The sequence below is a fragment of the Lepidochelys kempii genome, chromosome 5 (genome assembly GCF_965140285.1).
Source record: "Lepidochelys kempii isolate rLepKem1 chromosome 5, rLepKem1.hap1, whole genome shotgun sequence".
NCBI classification, from domain to species: domain Eukaryota; kingdom Metazoa; phylum Chordata; order Testudines; family Cheloniidae; genus Lepidochelys; species Lepidochelys kempii.
The window spans coordinates 50,392,444-50,400,582 of NC_136384.1; positions in this window are offsets into that span (position 1 = coordinate 50,392,444).

Consider the following 8,139-nt stretch of genomic DNA (forward strand, 5'->3'; position numbering starts at 1 on the left):
GGATTGTTTAGTCTGCAGAAGAGAAGAATGAGGGGGGATTTGATAGCTGCTTTCAACTACCTGAGAGGTGGTTCCAAAGAGGATGGTTCTAGACTGTTCTCAGTGGTAGAAGAGGACAGGACAAGGAGTAATGGTCTCAAGTTGCAGTGGGGGAGGTTTAGGTTGGATATTAGGAAAAACTTTTTCACTAGGAGGGTGGTGAAACACTGGAATGCGTTACTTAGGGAGGTGGTAGAATCTCCTTCCTTAGAAGTTTTTAAGGTCAGGCTTGACAAAGCCCTGGCTGGGATGATTTAATTGGGGATTGGTCCTGCTTTGAGCAGGGGGTTGGACTAGATGACCTCCTGAGGTCCCTTCCAACCCTGATATTCTATGATTCTAACCCAGGAACCTATCCTTGCAACAAAGCCCGTTGCCAACTGTGCCCACATATCTATTCAGGGGACACCATCACAGGGCCTAATAACATCAGTCACACTATCAGAGGCTCGTTCACTTGCACATCCACCAATGTGATATATGCCATCATGTGCCAGCAATGCCCCTCTGCCATGTACATTGGTCAAACTGGACAGTCTCTACGTAAAAGAATAAATGGACACAAATCAGATGTCAAGAATTATAACATTCATAAACTAGTTGGAGAACACTTCAATCTCTCTGGTCACGTGATTACAGACATGAAAGTTGTGATATTACAACAAAAAAACTTCAAATCCAGACTCCAGCGAGAAACTGTTGAATTGTAATTCATTTGCAAATTGGATACAATTAACTTAGGCTTGAATAGAGACTGGGAGTGGCTAAGTCATTATGCAAGGTAACCTATTTCCCCTTGTTTTTTCCTATTCCCCCCTCCCCTCAGATGTTCTTGTTAAACCCTGGATTTGTGCTGGAAATGGCCCACCTTCATTATCATACACATTGTAAGGAGAGTGATCACTTTTGATAAGCTATTACCAGCAGGAGAGTGGGGTGGGAGGAGGTATTTTTTCATGCTTTGTGTGTATATAAAAAGATCTTCTACACTTTCCACAGTATGCATCCGATGAAGTGAGCTGTAGCTCACGAAAGCTTATGCTCAAATAAATTGGTTAGTCTCTAAGGTGCCACAAGTACTCCTTTTCTTTTTGCGAACACAGACTAACATGGCTGTTACTCTGAAACCTTTTTAAAATGCTGAATCAACCACTGCATAAAAATCCACCATGACTCAAGAGATGATTTGTCACTATATTGGAATGACAACACATGGAAAACCAGAACAAAAATCTCTTTTCTTTTCCCTAATGCTATTAAATGCATTTATAATACATTGGGGGCGGAGGGGAGAAGTACACGAGGGTACTGATCCATCACTCATTAAAAATAAAATTAGTCTTTCCATTGTCTTCAGTGCGCATTGGACTGGGCCTTAAAGCAAGCACCAGTTTGTCTTATATATTGAAAATTAAAATGTCCCCATGAGCTATTTGTCCAGAAGGAAGACTTATGCTCAGGATGTACTGATTGATGAAGCCATCAGCGTCAGTTAACTGATTGTCCATTGGACAATTTAAATAGAAAATGGCAGATGAACTGTTAACTGCAATCAAAGCTGTCACCTAGTCCACATGAATTCAATCCTGTTAGACTAAGGAAGGGATGCACCTGACACAGGTGTCCCTGGACCTTTAAACTCTGAATGACTGACCAGCTGCCAGTTGGCTATTTACAATAGAAGATAAAACAAATTTTCTGACAGGCTAACTTCCTTGTCTTTCTTTTCCTATTTCTGTTCTATGTGAGCTGAACAGATTATGATCTGAAAACACTGTTGCTCCAATGTGTGGCTAGGAAGCATTAAAGTAGTACAAAATAACTCTGACACAGTTTAACATTGGCTGTTCAATTTTAAATGGCAAACAGCCAGTTTGCTACCAGTTGGGTTGTTCACACTGCAATAGGAAACAATTTTCCTGACATGCAAACTTCCTTCTCTCTGAGGAACAATTCACATGGTCAAAGATTCTGAATGAGAAAAAGAACAGTTCAACCTGATCCTGGCTGCACTGCTGATCCTGGCTGCACCAGCTGCAAGTGAACAGGCTGTAGCCAGAGCTTCCTTATGACCTGGAGATCACTGGCTACTGTAATAGCTCTTTGGAGTTGCAGACAGCTATTGCTGGTTAGAGCAGACTGACGGTTGCTGTAACCGGCCCAGCACAGAGCAGCTTCAGTACGTTTCTGGCTGCACTTTTCCCATCACCTTTTCATATACACACACACTATCCTTGGCCCCACAAAGTCGCGGGACCTCCTTGTGAACCTCCTCCTTGCTCTGGCCAAAGTAGCCATCCATAAGACCTGGGAGAGGAGGTTGGCTGAGGGGGTTTCCTGCGACTCTGGGACCTATTTCCGATCCTGCCTTCGCTCACGTATCCGGGCAGAGTTCCTCTGGGCAGTGTCCGCTGGTTCCCTTAACACCTTCAAGGAGCAGTGGGCGCTGTCTGGGGTTCTCTGCTTAGTTTCCCCTTCAGGTTCCCTTTGTTTGATCCTTTGACCTCACACCTGCCCCTGTTACATTTTTGGTTGTCCCCTGTAATTATTTGAGTTCCTGGACCCCACTTCCCAGAACCCAATAGGACAGAGCAGCCTCAGGATCAGGAGAGTGCAAGAGGACCTGTATGCCCCCCTTACCTGCATCATGTGCTCCTCAGAGAGGATTTGTCTAGTCTAGAGAGAGACTCTGGGTGCTACTGTATGATTTATTTGTATTAACCATATCTAGAATACTAGTCACATTAGAAAGGCATTAACCATTTAGATGGTTAGATCCCCTTTTTTCCTTGCAGTTAAGAACTCATGTGTGTCCTTAAAAATCCCTATAGAAGAAGGGCCACAGCAGCCTTAATTTTCACTTAATTTGGACATTCTAGTTAGTGCATAAAACACTACCTGAAAAGAGGTGAATCTGCACAGTTATCCAAGCCATCTAAACAAATCAAGACATCAGCATCTGCAGTCACATGCTACCAATATTTTAATAAGGGGCTCTCAAAAATATTTCTTCCTGGGCCTATTAATAAACCCTCTATTCTTAGGGGAGGGAGAGACTCAGAGTACAGGAAGTGAAGATCCTATATATTTGTTTTTCTATTGAAAAAATAATATTTCTCATCACTAGAATCAGTGTAACCATCTGGCAAACAACCTATTATAAGTGCACTCGGTTACACTGTGTTCCTGACAAACTGGCTACTTTAATGATATAGCATCGTGTTCAATTTCTGTAATTAGAAATCAAAGGAGGTAATAAGTCCAGGAAAAGGTGTCTGGGGAAATTTAAAAAATTGGGACTTGGTTGCATTCCAATTGGAAAAAAATGGATATACAGGAGTATTTTTATGGTTTGAGGGACAAGTAATCTGTGGCAGATGTAAGTTAGTGGTATTCACAGAAGGAATGAGCTCCTTCATAGGCAGACTAATTCTCTCTGAGTCCCTCATTATTATGGTGGTAGTATTTAAGAAATCACTGAGCATTAGTGTTGGTTTTGTCTGATGGTAGACAGATGTAATCCTAAACAGAGAGCATTCATATCAAGGACCAGATGCTAAGTTGGTATATATCAATGGAACTATGTTGACTTCTACTATCCAAGGATCTAGACCTATCTACTGAAAAGTGATGCTACAAAAGGTACTGCTTGGTGATAATAAAGTTTGACTCTCATGATACTGATAACATTTTTGATCACTGTAATAATAGTAAAATCACCTCTGTCTAAATAGAGGTGAATCCTTTCTGCTGATGACACAATTCTTGTCATGGAACAAGTGGTAGAAGAGCAAGTTCACTATAAGTGTGATGAAAACAAGACTTAGTCTATATTTAAATCAGTGTACACTATGCAATGAGAAAAGTGGTTTTAGACACTTCCATCCACTTGTTTTGCACCTTCTGATCAATAATCACACTTCTCTGTACATTAGGAGATGAGAGCCCACTGAGGGTGCAGATTTAGCAAGTAGTAACTATGTAATAAATAATCAGGTACTCCAGAAATTTAATTCAGTATTTGTTCTAAAAGTTTGACCTACAACAAGCTACATCTAGAATATATTTAATTCCATTTAATAACACATGACACTTGCTCCTTTTGGCCCAACTGGTTAGCAAATGTTCAGGGGCTTGTGGGTTGATGACAGAGTCAGATATTTCTTGGGTGCAATCCTACTTATAAAGAATGTACAAAAGTCCTGTTTCCTAGTAGGGAAAGAAGCTCTCTTTCTCAGCTTCCTCCCAGGGCCACACTATCAGTGCTTCTCTTGCTGTTTTCTGCCCTTCCTAGCTGCTTTCCTGCTAGCTTCCTGCTTCTCACACACATAGACAGACACACAGCCGTAATAAAGACCAGTCCCTACATTTGCAATCTGTTCCCAGGGAAACCTCTCAGCCTGCTTGGCCTAGCTTCTACTCCAGCCTTGCCTTGCTGGTCTGTGATTTGGGTGGTAGTTTCTATTCTTCCAGCTATTACTAAACAAAGGGTTATTTAATTGCTTCCTCATTTAGGCTGAATGAAAGGAAATTAGCATACCCAACAGGTTTAACGGCGTCTGTGATTGTCCATAGATCAAAGCCACTCTTGATGGCTGCTACTAATATACTGCAGCATAACAATACTGTATTTACTATGTGAAAAGATCCTGAAACACAAATTAATTTAGTCTAAATTGGTGGGCAACCTGCCGCCTATCAGGGTAATACGCTGGCGGGTCACGACACAGTGTCTATGTTGACCGTCTGCAGGCAGGGTCGCCTGCAGCTCCCAATGGCCCCGGTTCACCGTTCCTGGTGAATGGGAGCTGCGGGCGGCCGTGCTAAATAATTAATTTATTATTTATTATAGCTGTAACAGAGGAGTTGTTCCATATACCATACTATCTAAGACAACCTGTTCCCTGTTCAAAGCCTTGTAGTATTGTATGTAGGAAAACGAAACCTATGACTCTGATCCTACAAACACATGGATGTGAATAAACTATATTATTTGAGCATAAGCTTTCGTGAGCTACAGCTCTTGCTCAAGAAAGCTTATGCTCAAATAAATTGGTTAGTCTATAAGGTGCCACAAGTACTCCTTTTCTTTTTGCGTATACAGACTAACACGGCTGTTACTCTGAAATAAACTATATGTATACCAACAGTCTCAATTAATTCAGTGGGACTACTCATGTGAAAAGTTAGGTGTATAAGGCCAGGTATACACTTGGAAGACTTTGCTGGCATATCTACACTGGTATACTAAATACTACATAAAAAGAAAAGGAGTACTTGTGGCACCTTAGAGACTAACAAATTTATTGAGCATAAGCTTTCGTGAGCTATAGCTCACTTCATTGGATGGCATGCATCGATGAAGTGAGCTGTAGCTCACGAAAGCTTATGCTCAAATTGGTTAGTCTCTAAGGTGCCACAAGTACTCCTTTTCTTTTTGCGGGTACAGACTAACACGGCTGCTACTCTGAAACCTGTAAATACTACATCTGCAGAACGCTCCTAATATGGACACAGCTTATACCAGCAAACCAGCATCCTTGAGCTAAATAAGCTATAATGGCATAAGTGCAGTTTTACTACTATAGCTCTGTTTACCCTAGGGGCTTTTTCTGGTGTAGCTATGTAGGTCATAAATCACAATTCCCCCTGACAGACAAAGCCATGCCAGCAAAAGTGAATAGCATAGACTTGGCCTCAGTGTTTGCAGGACTGGGGCCTTAGTCTCTTTATAAGATAACATAAGTGACACAGTGGCAATATTAAATGAATTCTTTTTGCAATTATATGTCAGTGGCACTTTGCGGCCATTAGAAATGGGCTTTCATAGTGGGGGACACTCAGAGGCAGTACGACTGCCTGAAGAGGATATTGGTGAGGATCTTAACCTCTTTGCCACTTATTTAAACACAAATAACTTAGGTAAGTGCATCCTCCCTACTATCGCATTTTCTTTTTCTAGAGCAAGAATTAGGACCTTACTGCAGGATCAAACCAGAGGAGTTATTGTTCTGGGAGAGAATGTATTTCTTGTTGCACTTTGCACTGGCCAGGACAGTGGAGGCAAAATGCTGAGTAGGGGCAGTTGTGTAGTGCTCTCCAAATGAGGTAAGTTAAACATCGTTTTTGTAGATGCCTCTGGAACAGGAGTTTAACTTCAATATTAGCATACATTGCTCTTATTACAGAAGTCTCCTGTTCACTTTTCCCTCCTGTAGCAGCCACCAGTCACAGAAGTATATTGTGGCTTTTGTGGTTAAATCACATGACCTGAAGTCTCCTATACTGATGTGTATGTTTATTAAAGAACAGGCTGAATTCCCTATAAAACTAAGACTTAGGCCTTGATCCTGCATTGTGACTGCATAGGAAGAATGCTGCACTTGCACAGAGCTCTCAGTAGAGACCCATTTATCTTTCACTGTACAGAGCCATGTGCATCTACTGTGTTATAAAACTGATTAATAATGTAACAACTATAAGCCACTGACAACTAAAGTACAACTTCTTTTTATCCTCCATTTCATAATTTGAAGCATCCTACCACCCCAGCCACGTCACACAAGACTGAGATTCTAGTTCACTGTCATTTCCTTCTATTTGATCTAAATATTTCCCCTTTTCGTAGTAATCTGAAAAATCATTGGGTAAATAGCAGTTATGAGAACCTGCATTTCACAAACACAGCAGATGCTACGCTGAGGCCAGGTATCCATCTCATTCAGCTCATAAACCATACAGCATCAGAGCAATGGGGTATGAGAGTACTTATTTAAATATTTAAGACCTAATTACTCTTCTTCACAGTAAGATATCTCAAAGGTTTACAGTATTTACTGGTATATAGGTATTTCATATAAACAATACCAAACACAGGAATGGGATTTGATTGTCCACTCACTTACACCAGTATAAATTGGGCGTAACTCATTTGAAGTCAGTGCAGTTACTCTGGTGTAACTGAGAAGAGAATCAGGCCAAGGGATTTTAATCTGACTGTGGTATTAGCAAGAAGCGGGACTTCGTTCTTTGATACCTACAAGTACATTTTTAAAACAACATGCAGGGATTTTGCTGCATATTTCTCACTGGCACTTGCAGAAGTTATGCAGAAAACTTCCTGGGCATCACTTTTTAAAATACCCATGTGAATTTTTATCTGCAATGAGAGATCTCTCCAACTTAAGAACATAAGAACAGCCTACTGGGTCAGACCAAAGGTCCATCTAGCCCAGTATCTCGTCTTCTGACAGTGGCCAATATCAGGTGCCCCAGAAGGAATGAACAGAACAGATAATCATCAAGTGATCCATTCTGTTATACCAATAAAATAAAACCCAACAGGATCTTTTAATATGGGATAAGACAAAATGCCACGTTTATTGTGAGTACAAAAAGAGGCACAGTAAACAAGTAATCATAAACATTCTATCCCATGTACTCACACAAAATACCAAAAGAAGCAAAGCACGTAAACAATCATATTTACTACATCCCATTCACTCCCACACACATACAAGTTCTGCAAAGTTGTTACAGTTACCAGCCTAGAGCTTGCTGGCTAGGTAACCTGGGCATGAGGGTGTTGGATCATATTAAAGAAGTTCTGTATTAAAATCACAAATGAGTTTGATTTCCCATAGTTTAAATTCCAGGGTATTACTAATTAAGAGGTCTCTTGGTTTTTGGTACTGTTTCTCTCCCTCTATGTGTAAACCTTGCAAGCTGCTAATTGCGTTAGTACATTCTAAGACAGAGTCTGTTCTCAAAGCAATTCACACAGAGAGAGACTCAAAGCAATACTCTGTAACAACAGAAACAGCACCCAGAGACTCCCCGCCCTTTTGTTGTATTAACAATTGTGATTAGAATAGAGCTAGAGGATGTATGTGGATGGATGCTTGGTGTGGATAATAACTGAATGATCAGAGAGGTGCCAGCCTAAGAATCCAGTGTCCATTGGCTGAAGAAGGCATCAAGTGGAAATAACCAGAGGACTCCCGGAGGGCAGACTGGAATCCACCCAACAGCCTCAAGAATGGGAGAACCAAAGAACAAGATAACATCTAGCAGCACGGAGCCGTCAGGAATGTGCTATCT